Source organism: Myotis myotis, unplaced genomic scaffold, assembly GCF_014108235.1.
Source record: "Myotis myotis isolate mMyoMyo1 unplaced genomic scaffold, mMyoMyo1.p scaffold_m19_p_1, whole genome shotgun sequence".
NCBI classification, from domain to species: domain Eukaryota; kingdom Metazoa; phylum Chordata; class Mammalia; order Chiroptera; family Vespertilionidae; genus Myotis; species Myotis myotis.
Genome location: NW_023416313.1, coordinates 119,178,181 through 119,194,712, shown reverse-complemented (window position 1 = coordinate 119,194,712; position 16,532 = coordinate 119,178,181). Strand labels below are relative to the sequence as shown.

The following is a 16,532-nucleotide window of genomic DNA, read 5'->3' as shown; positions in this document are numbered from 1 at the left end:
TGTGTAGATATCCCAGGCATTATTTTAAGAATTTTTCAAATATTAACTCACTAAGAACCCTTTGGGATGGGTACCATCATTATTTCCATTTTACACATGAGAACACTAAGGTATAGAGAAAAAAATTAATTTTCCCAAGATCACACAGCTAGTAAGTGGCAGAGAGGAGATTCAATCCCAGGTTGTCTGAGTCCTGAATGCATGCTCTTAACCACAAGGCAATTGTGACTCTCAAAAAGGAATATGCTCATGAAGCCCAGTGTCTGGCTAATACTTAAATATGTAATTAAAATGTGCTAACCAAATTAGGAGGAAAAAATGGGGATAGGAAAAGTAGAAAATCTATTATTCATAGTTCTCACACATCACGATACTTTCCATACATAACCATATGTCCCATCAGTCTTTTCCCTTATTAACATAGGGACTTTTGTTTTTCATTTAATTATCACTTAGCAGACACACTTTTCTAAAAAATTAAAAACTTTAAGATATTATTCTTGCCCAGCAATTGAATACTTACTATATATCAAACATTATATATTCTTATTTCATCTCACAAACCTATAAAGTAGGTATAAATATCCCCATTTTACAAATGAGAAGACTAAAGCACAGTTAAGGAACTAAATTAAGGTCATATGGCTAGGAAGCAGTTGAACCAGGATTCAAATTCAGGCAGTTTGACTCCTTAATGAATTACTGACTCCTGAAGAATAGGATCATGAGCTATGTGAAATTACTCGTTTGGCTCAGCCTAAAATGAGGATGCAGAGACTTGTAAGTTTTTAGTATCTTAATTTCTCTTGAACAAGATAAATAATTCTTCATGTCTTATTTTATAAAGGTTAAGTATCTTATGTAATTCTTTCAAAAAACCACTTGAGTATCTCTGACATTCTAGGGACCACATTAATAAGGCATAGTCTTTGTACTCAAGGCAGAGTCTTATTTTATTCAGCATATTAATATGTTCAAGTTTCTCACAATAAATACAACACACCAGTACAAACAACAAGAGTAACAGCTTTGCCAACCATCCAGTTGTAGAACTGAGAATGAATTTCTGAGTTTTTTTGCCCTCCATCCTATAAAGTAGATAAATCCCTTATTTTTCTTACAGTTCCTAAAGAGTAACTAATAATTACTCAATAGGCACTATTTGCCAGTCTCATGCTACACCATCAATATGAGCTGGCAATGAAAGCCTATCCATTTTATTTTTTTAATTTATCTTTATTGTTGAAATTATTATAGATGTCCCCCTTTAGTTTCCAATTAGTCCCCTCCAAGGCTATCTATTTTAGTTTAAAAATGTTGAAATTACTTTAACCTAAGTTTACTAGGTTACATGTTTAAATTACTTTTAAAGTTCTATACTTGCATTTTGGGTACAACTTTAATAACCAAATGATAAATGTGAATGAAAGAAGCAGTAAGAAAAATATGGCTAGTGCAGCATGGAAATATTTTATTTTAACACATTGTATGCGGGAAACGTATTTATACGTTTTACGTTGACTGGTAGTAGAGCGCGGGACACGAATTAATACGCTTTTTATAGACTAGCGGTAGAATGCGGGTAATGTATAAATACGTTTATTTTTATACTTTTTTATTGCTCTAAAGGGATGCTAACATGAAGATATATGAATTCCAAAGGACAAAATTTGGGTCTCTAACACATACAATGGTGAATTATGTATGTACTTCCAGGTATAACGGTAATCTATTCAACTGCGTAGAGTCATCCCTTCACACAATTCTCTGCCTCGCCACACATTCAGTGCGATTCTAAGAAAAATAATTCAGTATACATTTTATAGTAAATCACAAAAAGTTTCATTGAAAAATAATATGTAAAACTAAAGTTGTCATAATTGTACCGAACGTTGCCATTTGCGCAAAAATGGCCCGCGCCACCTGTTAGCGCGTGATAAAAACTACCCACAAACAATGTGTTAAGGAGACTTCAATTCAGCTGATTATGAAAAGGTAGTGAGAGACAGACGTTAAAATGTCAAGTGCAACAGAACTAGTTCAGGGTGGCTTAACTGATAACCACTGAACATAGGCACAGTTATCAATCCAAAACCTTATAATGGCAGGGGACCAAGATCCAAAAAAAACTAAGAAACCAAGGTCATTGGGGGTGGGCTAGAGGGAGTCAATGGGGGGGGGTGGGGGAGGTGGAAGGGGACATATGTAATACTTTCAACAATTCTATATAATAAAGAGGTAATATGCAAATTAACCCTCATGCCCTCACAAGATGGCTGCCTATGACCAGGCCAGCAGGGGGATTAGTGAGGGACATCCAAATGACTGAACAAGCAGGCTGCATGGATTAACCAGGCCAGTCGGGGGGGGGGGGGGAGCAGTTGGGGGTGACCAGGTCAGTAGGGGGGCAGTAAGAGGCAACCAGGCTGGCAAGGGCGGGGGAGCAGTTAGGGGCAACCAGGCCAGCATGGGGGGTGCAGTTGGGGGCAACCAGGCTGGCAGGGGTGGCAGCTGGGGGTGATTAGGCCGGGGGGGGGGCAGTTGGGGGTGACCAGGGCCTCTAGTAAAGGAGAAGGAGGAAGAAGAGGAGGAGGAGGAGGAGGAAGAAGGAAGAGGAGGAGGAGGAGGAGGAAGAGGAGGAGGAGGAAGAGAGAAGGAAGAAGGGAGAAAGAAGAAAGAAGGAGAAAGAAGAAAGAAGAAAGATCATCCGTGGGTGAAGATTAACAGAAAAGGAGAAAGAAGAAACAGGAAAGGAAAGGAAAGGGAAAAGGGAAAAGGGAAAAGGGAAAAGGGAAAAGGGAAAAGGGAAAAGGGAAAGGGAAAGGAAAGGAAAGGAAACAAACCAAGGTCAACATACAGAATAGCTCCTGGATGTTGCAAATTACTAGTGTGTGCATGAAATCTTGACATGTTTCTTGACTGACACATGCTTACATTAGTGTTTGTATGTAACTAGCACATTTGAATTGGACTTATGTCCAAGTCCTCTAACAAGATTTTCTAGTATATTTGTATCATTATCTGGTATGTCTTCACTGCTACTTTTTTTTCGGTAACTTGGCGCATGCTAGGTTGTAAATTAATGAAGAAAGGGAGCTATGTTAACTCCCAAAACATCCTGGTTTCTTGAAAATAATAGGCATTGAAGAACTGTTTATTAAGGATGGATATGAAATCCACCCTATAGCCACACTACCAATCCTTATTATCTTACAGGACTACTCTTCCTAATCTCTGACTGGAATGCCCCAGAGGTCATTTTTTCAATTTCTCTCTCTTTTTTTTAATCCTCACCGGAGGATATATTTATTGATTTTTTTTAAAAAAAATTTTTAGAAAGAGGGAGAGAAACATGGATGTGAGATAGAAACATCAATCAGTTGTCTCCCATATGTGCCCTGACCAGGAACTGAACCTGCAACCTTTGGTGTACAAGATGATGGTCCAACCAACCGAGTCACCCAGCCAGTGCCCATCAACCTCTTCTTACTCCTTGGGAGATCTCATCTACTAGTGTACTGACAGCTTCCAAATGTATGCAATCTGGACCATTCTCCTTTGAACTTCAGATTCATTTGTTCAATTGCTGACTTGACATCTCTTTTATTATGTCTTTAGACATCTCAAAAACTTAGCCAGTCTAGAACAGAACTCCTGAACTCTACCCAGAAAACTGCTCTGTTAATGACAACTCCATCCTTCTAGGTGCTTAAGCCATAAACCTTGGAGTCATTGACTCCTCTCTTTTCACATTCCACTTCCAATCCAACAGCAAGCCCAGAAGGATCAAAATATATCCAATTAGAATCAGAGATATCAATATGAATGCATATCTATATTTACATATAGAAATGATTACAAGTATGTATGGATACATAGATTAGTACCAGTACACATACATATATCTTCTAGCACTGCCCTCCAAAAGAGCATCTGGCAGCAGTGATCTTTTGGACTGGTGAAGTTCTTTATTGTAGGAATTGCTCTCTGCTATAGGATGTTAAGTAGCATCCCTCATCTTTGGTCTGCCTGGCACAGATGGTTGGCTTCTCTTCAGTTGCCTGACCCATTCAGCAGTTCACTACAGAAATGTGGGAAACATCCTAAATTTCCATCATGCTCAACCCCATAATCTGATTATTTACCCTGCCCTGTTGACAATACTTCCTAAATTTCTCATACATCCACCCCCTCTTCTACATTCATTATTTTTCACCATGAACAGCTTCCTAACTGGTCTTGCTTCTAGTTTTGCTCTTCTCTAATCCAGCATTCACTTCACAGCCAATATGATAGGTCTAAAACACAAATATAATTCTATCACAGCATTATATTTCCCCCCTTAGCTCCTTAGTTTGGTTCATAAGGCATCAGTGATTTAGTTTCTTACCACCTCATCAGCCCCTGCTTTAAAACTGTTCTGTCCACATGTGACTATTGAGTGCCCGGTACTTGAATGTGACTAGCCCAAACTGAGATGTGGTATAAATGCAAAATACATACCAGATTCTGAGGATTTAGTATTAAAAAGCAAATATCAAATATCTCAATGATACTTTCTTATATTGATTACAAGCCAAAAAGATAATATTTTGGATATATCAGGTTAAATAAAATATATTAAGATTAATTTCACTTTTACTGAGAGGGGGAGGGGAAGGTTCAGGGGGAGGGGGAGGGGAGGAGGAGGGAGACACATCAGAGTGAGAAAGACACATCAACTGGTTGCCCCCTGCACACACCCCGACCAGGCCAGGGATGTAACCATTTCTTTATGGTCCTCAGGATGGACTCTTAACATTGAATTCTGATAGAATGTTAATGGCATACAGGAATTATCAAGGAAGTTTCTCTGTACTATTACTGGATAAAATGAATAGCCACAGTATCATTATAGGTCAAAGCAACTTCAACTTTTCCTTTTGTCAAAACACTTTTCTTCCCATCCTGGAACCCAGTATGTACCCTTGACCAGGAATGGAACTCTCGAACCTTCGATGCTGAGCCTATCTATTTTTTAATATTAACTCAAGTAACCCGCTAAGATGTATTTTAGGACATTCCCCTGCCCCCAAGACCCCAAATCTTGGTCAACTACCCTCCCTCTCTCTGCTTCCAACCATAAAATTCTGCATATCCCTGTCATATAACACAGTATGTTGTAATTATTGGTTACCAGCTATCTTCTCCTAAATTGTATGCTCCTTGCAAAAAGGGATATCATTCTACATATACTCAGGGCCTACCACCATGTCTACCACTTAAAAGACACTCAAAATATTTGTCAAACAAACGTGAACTATCTATTCCTGGCCTGAAAGTTGCTAGAATTTCTCCAAGGAAAACAAACCAGCAAGAAGGAGCCTAGACTTTCTATTTATTTTTGTAACTAAAATTTTTTAATGTTGACATTATTGCAGGTATTCCCTTTCCCCTACCTCCACCCACCCAGGGAGCCTACTAGACTTTCCTAGTAATGAAAGGATTGGGGTGGCGGTGGAAAGTAGGAATTACAGTAAAGAGCAATGAGAAAATAAAGCTCATCACAGACACATGCCTCTTACAGGGATAAGGAGCCATGATTCATACTTGACATGCCAGGGGCCACAGTTTTGTTCCTAAATTATTTAATCCATCCAACAAAAGAGTTAAAACAACAAACCTCTCATGAAAAATGCTAATCTACGATGTTTCACCATGGAGCCATTTAGAAGAATTATTATATGTAATGTGCCAGAGCATGAATTTATGGCTGATGCTCATTTGGCAAATGTGGTTGGCACTGCTAGATGTTAAAAAACATGTACGCAAATAAAAGTTTTTAAGCTCTCAGACTTAAATATTTACATTACTATAAATGTACAAAGATAAATGTTTATATGAGTACATATATAACACATTCCAAGAACTACCTTTTTTTAAATTGATTTTACAGAGGGAAAAAGGAGGGTGGGTTTGCGGGGAGGGGGGGAGAAACATCAATGTGAGAGAGATATTTCCCCCTACTAGGGAACAAACGGGTAACCTTCCTGTGCACCTGACAAGGCTCCAACCAACTGAGCCACCCTGGCCAAGGCTCCAGGAACAATTTATTAATGTGATTGTCACGAACAGTTATGAAGTGGCATTATTTCTTTATGGTCCTCAGGATGGACTCTTAACATTGAATTCTGATAGAATGTTAATGGCATACAAGAATTATCAAGGAAGTTTCTCTGTACTATTACTGGATAAAATGAATAGTCACAGTATCATTATAGGTCAAAGCAACTTTAACTTTTCCTTTTGTCAAAACACTTTTCTTCCCATCCTGGAACCCAGTCACACATAAATGTTAACCCCTAAATGGAGGGGTAGGGGATAGACCTCCACATCTAAAAGCCTTAAAGAAGATGCCCTAACCGGTTTGGCTCAGTGGATAGAGTGTCAGCCTGCGGACTGAAAGGTCCCAGGTTTGATTCCGGTCAAGGGCATGTACCTTGGTTGCAGGCACATCCCCAGTGGGGGGTGTGCAGGAGGCAGCTGATCAATGTTTCTCTCTCATGTTTCTAACTCACTATCCCTCTCCCTTTCTCTCTGTAAAAAAAATCAATAAAATATATTTTTTTTAAAAATAAAAGCCTTAAAGAAAATAATCTGACATTTCTTTCCCTCCTAATATAGTCATGTTAGTCTCCAAAATAAAGACATGATAAAATATTTCCTCCTCTTCCCCTCTGACAGTTATGGAAAGATGTTTGTTTTTTTCACATAGCTTGTGCATTTGTCATAGCCAAACTTACTAGCAATGGTATGAATCCTACCTCCATTAATTTCTGGGCTAAGGCTACAACTCCAAATCTGAAGCCAAGAAAATGAACCATTCCTGCCATTATAGTTTACCAAATGAGTCACCAAAGAGAAGTGCTGGGCACTTCAGAAAGTAACTAAGGTTATCAGTGACTTGTGCTGTCTAGAAATTCCCTGAGATTACAGGAGAAACGACCATGAAGCTGGTATCCAAGACTGTTCATGGAAAGTTTTACCCTGTGGATAATTCCCACACTGCAGAGAGCAATATGGGTTCTCCAACATCACACATCATTTCATTTATCAGGAAAAAAGACATTGTGAGCTAAACAAAAAATTAGTAGGTAGGCCCCAAAAAGAATCCTCAAGGCAATCCCAATTCAGGAGAAAAGCAATTGACATACATCATCCAATGACCTACAAAATAGCCTTTTATACAAGTCTCCAAAAATTTAATTCAATATCTATTCTTACATTTAAACAGAAGCAGAGAAAAATGTATTAGGTTTTCTACAGCAAGGCCAATAAAGATGAAATCTAATTTTCCTTTAACTCACGGCCAGCCTTCCAATAACTCCATTTCACAACTCTCAAATTTCTACATTTGGACCTTAAAAATAACAACGGATTGCAAGAAAGTAGCATTTAAAGGTGGGAGGGCTCCTCTTTCCTGTTGCTCTGGGTAGTCTTTAAACCGCCAAGGGACGAAAATCGAAATCATGCTCTCAGCATGGTGGTGCAAAATACGAGGGCGCGGGGGGGGGGGGGGGGGGGGCGGTCAGACGTCAAGTCCTCCTCGCAGGAGGTATGGAAAGTTGCAAGAACGCATAAATCAAAAGGCAAAGGAGAAACAAAATGACCAACAGAATCACTCAAAAGCCCCAAACAACCGAACTAACCCGCAGGTTACGGGGCTCACAAGCCTCAGCCCGAAGTGAACAGGCAAAGAGCTACCACCGGGTTTCGTCCTGATGTTGCTGGCGAGGCTGCGCCGGATGCTCTCAGATTTGGAACGGAATATCTATGTAGACTTAAGCAGGAGCTAGAGGAGCACTTCCTACCCCGGCCTCTCGGAGTCCGCCTCCTACAGCCTTCACTTTCTCCAGCAGCCTCGCAGCCGCGCCCGGGGGCGTCCTTTGGCGCCAAGTCCCAACTTTCCCTCCTCTGGGGAGCGCCGAGCTACCCGGGATGCCAGAGGAGGGGGAGAGGGGAGGGGGAGGGGGAGAGGGAGGAGGAAGGGGAGGGGGGAAGAGGAGGGAGGAGGAAGGGGAGGGGGGAGGAGGAGGGAGGGGGGAGGAGGAGGGAGGGGGAGGAGGAGGGAGGGGGAGGAGGAGGGAGGGGGAGGAGGAGGGAGGGGGGGAGGAGGAGGGAGGGGAGGGGGGAGGGGAAGGGGAAAGCAGTGCCGGCTGACCCCGATGGCTGCGGGGCGCCGGGGTGGCCTGAGACGGAGAGGCTGCACCAGTTCAGCCGCCCAAGTTCCCGCGGCGGCGCTATCCAGACCCCGCGCCGCCGCGCCCGGATTCCCCCGGGTCAGCGCTCTCATCCCGCGGGCGGCGACGCAGGTCCCACGAGTTGGAGCAAGAAAAGGGAACGGAGGGGACGCGGGCAGCCCTGCCACCGTTACCTGAGGCACGCACAAGCTGCCGCGGTGACCACCATCGTTGGTGGGCCAGTCCCCTTCTTGGTCACCGCGGCCACCACCGCCACCAAAGCAACTGACTCTAACAAGTAACTACTGGCCCCCACCGAGTCCAGCCGGCCGTTCTCGGCCTGCCCGCCTCCGCGCAGTTCCGAGTACCGCCCATCCGCGCGCGCGCTCGGAGGCGAGCTCCTGGAGGAGCGAGTACGCGCGCCCACGGCGCTTGACCCTCTGTAGGCAACTTAGTCCCGCGGAAGGAGTTATCGTGTCTCTCTCTCATGTTCCTACCTCAATAAAATGAGGTCCAGAGAATCCTGTTTGGCTCAAGAGATTGGGATGAAGGGACATTTCGGTTCAAATAAGTTCCTGAGGTATTGAGCCAGTGCCAGAGCCCCTCGGTCAGCCTGCGGTGGAATACATAATTTAGGTTTTCAAGGACGCCAGCATACAGTAATTGCCAATTCAAGCCCCAATACTTCCTGCAGGCCTTAGCAATTAAAAAACACTACATCTCCCAGAAACCTCCGCGAAAGTGAGTCTCACTTGCGTAACCACGTTGGCCTTCGTCGCATTTGAACAAAATAATCCCTTCATTTTTCTGAAGGTGTCGGGCATAGTATTTCATTTTCTCCTCACCGAAATAACTGTAAGTGTTATTGCGATAACAGAAGTTGCCTGTGGAAAGGTGTTTAAGATGATAAGGTAAACGGAAAGAAAGGACATCATAATAAAGTACTGCGGAGGAATTTTTCTCCAGCTGTGAGACGCCGGAGAAGAGTGAATGCGATTGAGAGAGGCTCAGAGAATTGTCCTCTGTACTGGGGACTTTCTTTAGCTCCAGGTTCCTGCCTAGCCCCATCGTCAGCAGGTCAGTAAGCAAGGCGAGTTTGGGGATGGCCACAGTGGAGGCGCCCTTCACTCTCTTTGCCGTTGTTAATTGGCTTGTCTTGGTTTGAAGTTGATTGAATGGAGGCCCCTCACTTCCGGTTGGGGGAGGGGAGGAAGGCAGTCCTCAGGAGAGGATGAAACATAACTCACTTCCTGTAGCGTTAAAGTGATGGTAGGGTGTCCTACCCACAACCTGTAGCGGCTAGGGCTTGAAAAGGTGATACTTGGTGCCATTTGCACAGACTATGTTTTCAAGTTTGGGGGATTATGTCTTATGTGAAAAGTTTGGTTATTAAACCAGTTTGTGTTGCTAATGTTCCACCCTCCAGTCAAAATTTATGTGAGGTTTATTTCAGCATGCAAGATGGAATATTTCCTCCTCGACAAAATTTTTCTTAATGCGTTCTTAAAAGAATTCTAAACCCCTTGTTAAAATTATCTATTCATCTCTGCAAGATAACACACTTTCTTGTGTGACTTATAATTGCCCACGTCTGCTCTTTACAGTCTAGCGCTCACCTAATGAGGTGTGTGTCACTATCTTGGCATGCTACAGGAACTCTGTAGCTATGGCTTATTACAGCACTCGATATTTTACATAAATTATGAGGCATATTCATCTTACATCAGTGGTTCTCATTCTGTTTCTTTGTTATGGGGTGAGGCCACAACATTAGTAACAAAGAAACAGAATTTCCGGAGGCTGAGGCCCAGAAATCAGGATTTTAAAAAGATTCCCAGGTGATTCTAATGTGCAGCCAAGGTTGAGAACCACTGCTTTACCTGAATGAAAGTATCATACTGAAGTACTCACCTGCATGGTATTACCTTAACTAAAATGATTGGTATCTTATATTCTTAGACTTGTTGATTTTAGGCTACAGATTCTGCCCTGTACCTAAGAACAACTTATTCATGTAAATTCTTACATGTAACATATAGTTTTTGTGAAAGTTAAACTTTAGCACATTTTTCCTTTTTGTAATTTAATTAAATTCAGATAGATTCAAAAATGATATCTAGTTTCAAAGCATGGTACAAGGATGAGATTCAGCTCAGATTTTAAGGGCGGGGGGATTGGCTTACAAAGAACAAAAGGTGAATACATCTATTTTTCCTGTATTCTCATTGTTTCATAAGAAACTATATGCAAAGTGGTAATAAACACTAAACAGTTTTGATCCCATGGCTTCTATTTTCAAGTACCACAATACTTGAGTGTATGGATGTGTACTGAAGGAATCAATCAATATAGAGCTTAGAAATCTCAACAACTTTAGTAATTTTAGAATATCTGTCAAATGAACTGTAATGTCTTTCAAGAATTTTTAAAAGAATAAAGCCTGTGTATATTCTCCTTTTGGATTCTTACCTAATTTATCCTTAGAATTTGCAATTATTTTAATTCTAGTTCCTTTAAAAACTTATTTGGTTTAGAGTTTATTAGAAAAATATGTTTTAAACTAAATGTTACAGTAAAAGGAAAAAAATATGTTTTAGCCTTCTGTAAATATAAAGGATCTCAGACCCTAAAATCAATGAGTTATCTTTTTAAAGACTACAAAATTTCTGCAGTGGTTGAAAAGGTGAGACAAAATAATGTCTGTTATTATAAGGTTAGGGGCATGTAGACTGCCTCAAGCAAGTATTAACAAATTGATTAGAGGGAATGTGTTCACTCTCTTCTTTATTAGTGTAATATATGATCATTCTGACAAAGTAAACTATAGTGTTAGGATTATTGAAGTAAGTAAAGATTATGGAGCTGACTTGAAAAGATAGAGAAAGATATTAAAATTCTGATTGAGATACATTGATATTACCTTTTGGAAACTGTCTTTGGGAAGCAAAGGAGTTTTTTAAATTAGTTTCTATGCTATTCCATGGAAGCAATGCACATAAATAAAAATTGCTGCAGCTGAAAGACTTGATAAGTGGCAGTTATTTATTGTTTCCATCAGATAAATATTAGGAAAGCTTATGAAAATATAAGGTAAGTCCATGGGAAAGTGTTCCTGTGGAGAGATTTACTATCTTCCAAAGGCTTCTTTTTAAATATTTTTTATTGCAATTTTCATTGCATGTTTTAATAGAAACATCCTATCAAAATTAGAAAAATGCTTCTGTAAGTGTGCTCTTATTATCTTACAGTTAATAAATTTGAGATTTTTCATTCCATTGCTCTTGTTATCTTAGAGTTAATAATTTGAGATTTTTTTATTCATTTCATTGTGCATTTTTTAGAGTATTTAGATTAGATAATCATTTTCTTTTCCAAAAGTAGTCATTGAATACACTGGTCACAACAGTTTGAAATATTAAAACAGTAAGTCAAAATTCTGGATTCCATCACACTGAAATTTGATTAACCATTAACCACAGAGTGCTAGAAAAAGTGTCTTTTTATTCTTTTCTCACCATTCTTTATAAAGTCATGCTAATGTTTTATAGCTATTTCTATTTGTTTATTGTTTTAGTAGTTTTTGCCATGAGGTCCAGTGTTAAAGAGTATATCCTAACAATTTGAGTGTTTTTTCAAATTTACTCCACTACTGTCCCTTACATGACTTTTCCATTATTTCAACACTAGAGGCCCGGTAAACGAATTCATGCACCCTTGGGGTCCCTCGGCCTGGCCTGTGGGATCAGGCCAAAACTGGCTCTCCGACATCCCCTGAGGGGTCCCAGATTGCGAAAGGATGCAAGCCAGGCCAAGGGACCCCATGGGTGCACGATCGGGGCCCAGGAGGGATGCAGGAGGTTGGCCAGCCTAGGGAGGACCCCAGGGCATGTCTGGCCTGACTCACTCAGTCCTGATTGGCCAAACGCCAGCAGCAAGCTAACCTACCAGTCAGAGTATCTGCCCACTGGTGGTCAGTGCATGTCATAGCAAGCAGTTGAGCAACCTTAGCATATCATTAGCGTATTACGCTTTGATTGGTTGAACAGATAACTGGACGACCAGACACTTAGCATAATAGGCTTTTGTTATGTAGGAAAAGTTTATTGACTGCGTATTATGTGCTAATCACTGTTCTAAGGACTTAGAATAATACATAAGTAAATACAGACAAATATCCAAATTCTCTTGAAGTTTACTCTAATTTCCAAATTAAAACTGGAATTTTGCTCCCTTGGTATTCCTAAGTAAGGTCTATGGTATGATCATTTTTCAAATTGAGTCAAGAAGCTGCCCTAACCTTGCTCTCTCTTGGTGTTGATCTATTAAGCCATTTTAAACCCAGTTTTGAATATTTCAGCCTAGTTTTTCTCCAGACCTTATAAACCTATGTGTTAAATATTCAGCCCTTTTCATTGACACATGTGTGGTAATCCTACCACCCTAGAATTATTTGTATGGTAAAAACAAATCAAAGTGAATACTGGGAAAAATGTGGAATCAGGCTGGCCTTGGTTCAAAACTGGTGTCGACATTTTACTATCTAAGCTTACTAGCTCGGCAACCTTGAGCTACTTACTTGACCTACCTGAGCCTCAGTTGCCATAAACCTAAATGGACTTATTCAGTAAATCAAGGATATTATATAAAACACCTACCACAATGCCTGGAGTAAGGAGCATAATGAATGCTATCATTTTCCCCTCAGTCTTACTTCTGCTATTCTGGCTATTGGGATTTGCCTACATATTAAGCCTTACATATTCCCAGAAGTATGGGATACAGTACATACTAGGACTATTGAAATTCTTCTGTTCTCCCTAACAACATGCTCACTTAACTGTCAAAATTTTTAGTTTCTTGTGGAAATGAGATAGCATTAATTTCAGTGGTCACTTTAGAAAATATACAAAATAGGAAAGTTTTAAGAAATGGTTTGGTGAGGAGTCGCCAAAGTAATTTGAATTATTATAGGAAGATATTTAAACCATTCTTCTAATGGTAAGCCTAATATTTAATGTCTTTCACAATATAACCATATCTCTAATTACCTACTTACGTATCCGTAACTGATTGGTTTCTGAAAAAAGAAATTCAGTTCTGTATCCAGTCTTTTCTATCTTTGTTTATGCTATTTTCTGCCTGAAAAACTTTCTCTTTTCCCAAGAATCTCTATCAAAATGCAACTTTCTTTGGGCCCCTTTCTCAAGTGCCACCTTCAACTTCAAGAAATATTTCCTGATGTCTGTCTTCTCTTTCCACTCTCTCAACCATATATGCTCTGTTCATTGACCCTCCATTTTGTTCTTATGGGATTTACTATATAGTGCTGTCACTATTGTTGTTGTTTGTTTTTGTCATTGTTATTGTATATAGAGTTTATGCACTGCCATAAAAGGCTTCAGACTCTATCTCAGTCCTATTTGTGTCTCCTGTCATACCTGGCCCAATGCCATTCAAATCATAAATATTCAGTAAGTATTTGTGGAGTTGAACTGGCACTTGGGGTAAGATAAAACTAATCAATAAGTTTTATCCATTATTTATGCCCAACATTAAGCATAAGATACAGACTCAAATATCAAGTGAAAGAGTGAATAAGTCATCATTTTTTCATTTGTGGGTATCTCAGGGTATCAGTATGTCGATGAGCATATATTAACCACCTATGTATGAGCTGAACTATGAGAACTGATCCCTGCCCTCAGTTTAATTGGAAAGAAGTTGTAATTAATTTGTGCAGACTCTGAAGACTGCAGGTATTTGAGTGAAGGTGGTTGTCAATGTCAGTATAGAGTTGTTTGCATTGTGAGAGATATCCCAGGCTATCTGAACTGAGAAACAATAGATTTGAATATCAAGAGATAATTAACTTGCAATTCCACTCCTAGGTATATAAACTCAGGAGAATTGGAAATATATTCACACAAAATTTTTTACATGAATGTTTATAGCAGAATTATTCATAAGATCCAAAAATTAGAAATAAACCCAAATGTTCATCAATTAATGGATGAATAAATAAAAAGCACAATCATACAATGGAATAAGCAATGAAGTAGTGATACAGGCTGTAACATGGGTGAACCTTGGAAATATTACACTAAAGAGAAAGAAGTAAGACACAAAAGGCCACATACTGCATCATTTCATATATGAGATGTCTAGAGTACTATATTCTTGTCCTGATTGAAAATAAAGCTGAAGTTTCCTTCAAGATTCTAAGATATCCTTCTCCTTTATCATCACCCTTCTAGTCTAAACATTCACCTCACAGAGACAAAAAGTATTAGTGGTTGCCAGGGTATGGGAATGGAGAGTGACTGCTAATGGGTATGGGATTTCTTTTGGGGGTGATGAAAATGTTCTAGCATTAGATAATGGTGATGGTTGCAGAAACTTGATACTAAAATACATTGTATAGCAATATACTAAAAAAACACACACACAAATACCCTAAAAAGAGGTGAAATTTGTGGTATGTGAATTTTATTTCAAAAAAGGGGGGTTACATTTAAACTTGAATGGAAATATTTGGATGAGGCTAAAGAAGGAAGCAAGATATATGAAAGCAAGAAGGCAGTAATTCTTCCTCAGATCCTAGAAGGAAATGTAAGTGTCTAGGTACAGGACTAGAGATAAGTTGAGGATCAGGTGAGGATAGATGTGATGGTTTCTGGCTATTTTGTCTTAAGCAAGCAATGAGATGAATGTTTAGACTAGAAAGGTGTTGCAAAGGAGGACATCTTAGAATCTTGAAGGAAGCCTCAGATTTTTTTTTTTAATTATGTCAAGGATATAATATATGGTCAAATTAGTTTCTGTGTGACAGTCAACTGAGTTCAAAGAGTAAAGAATAGATATAAAACTGAGCCCCTATTCCTCAAGATGGCGGCATAGGTTAACGCCGGAGATTCCTGCCTCGAACAACCACTTCAAAAAACAACTAAAGACGGAAAGGACATCATCCAGAACCACAGGAAGGATGGCTGAGTGGAAATTCTACAACTAGGAGGAAAGACAATATCATACCCAGACTCAGAGGAGGCGCAGTGCTGAAGTGAAATACTCAGGTGCGGAGTGAGCGCGAGCGGGCTGGCGGCGGAGGGCGCGGTTGTTGTTTTCAATTGGGAGGGAGTTTCAGACTCTGAGCTCCAGATCCGGGCGAGTCTCTAGGGACCCAGACTCAAATGGGAGAAGCGGGACTGTCTGGCTTCGGTCGGAACTTGAAGGCAGCTTTCTCTCCGAGGTTTGCAGCGGTTGCTGGGACTCTGTGAGGCAGAGCCCCTAGGGACGGAACTGAGAGCAGCCATAACTGCTCGCTCAGGCCCGCCCTGTAGATCCCCGGGGACCCGCCCCGCCCAAGCCCTGCGCAGAGCCATTTGCCAGATAGCCTCAGGCAAACACTAGATTAGCACCGCCCTAGAGATCCAGCACAGAAGCTCTCCCATTGCAGACACAGTGGACTCTCATAGCCAGTTAGCCTGGGGGTCAAATCACCCCCAGTATTGCCATCAACAATCAAGGCTTAACTACAACAAGACTGCGCACAAAGACCACTAGGGGATGTACCAAGAAAGCATAAAAAATGCGGAGACAAAGAAACAGGACAAAACTGTCAATGGAGGATATTGAGTTCAGAACGACACTTTTAAGGTCTCTTAAGAACTGTCTAGAAGCCGCCGATAAATGTAGTGAGATCCTTAAGAAAACTAATGAGACCCTCGATGTTATGATAAAGAACCAACTAGAAATTAAGCATACACGGATTGAAATAACGAATACTATACAGACTCCCAACAGCAGACCAGAGGAGCGCAAGAATCAAGGCAAAGATTTGAAATACGAAGAAGCAAAAAACACCCAACCAGAAAAGCAAAATGAAAAAAGAATCCGAAAATACGAAGATAGTGTAAGGAGCCTCTGGGACAGCTTCAAGCATACCAACATCAGAATTATAGGGGTGCCAGAAGATGAGAGAGAGCAAGATATTGAAAACCTATTTGAAGAAATAATGACAGAAAACTTCCCCCACCTGGTGAAAGAAATAGACTTACAGGTCCAGGAAGCGCAGAGAACCCCAAACAAAAGGAATCCAAAGAGGACCACACCAAGACACATCATAATTAAAATGCCAAGAGCAAAAGACAAAGAGAAAATCCTAAAAGCAGCAAGAGAAAGAAACTCAGTTAACTACAAGGGAATACCCATACGACTGTCAGCTGATTTCTCAAAAGAAACTTTGCAGGCCAGAAGGGAATGGCAAGAAATATTCAAAGTGATGAATACCAAGAACCTACAAACAAGATTACTTTA

The 16,532-nt window shown here is 40.4% G+C and overlaps 2 protein-coding genes across 6 annotated transcripts in view; one reads left to right on the top strand and one right to left on the bottom strand.

The window, feature by feature from the left end:
* Positions 1 to 8,941, bottom strand: part of PEAK1 (pseudopodium enriched atypical kinase 1) — a 180,483-nt gene extending 171,542 nt beyond the window's left edge. Inside the window, exon 1 of one of the 4 annotated variants that reach the window (XM_036349813.1) lies at positions 8,717 to 8,941. The gene's annotated coding sequence lies outside the window, so the exon portion shown is untranslated. Of the gene's footprint in view, positions 1 to 7,850; positions 7,956 to 8,413; positions 8,612 to 8,716 lie in introns of those variants that run through there. The other 3 variants (XM_036349832.1, XM_036349805.1, XM_036349822.1) reach the window with 3 other exon arrangements.
* Positions 8,942 to 9,090: 149 nt separating this feature from the next.
* Positions 9,091 to 16,532, top strand: part of HMG20A (high mobility group 20A) — a 137,405-nt gene continuing 129,963 nt past the window's right edge. The window contains exon 1 of one of the 2 annotated variants that reach the window (XM_036349871.1): positions 9,091 to 9,296. The gene's annotated coding sequence lies outside the window, so the exon portion shown is untranslated. The remainder of the gene's footprint in view (positions 9,297 to 16,532) is intronic. The other variant, XM_036349853.1, reaches the window with a different exon arrangement.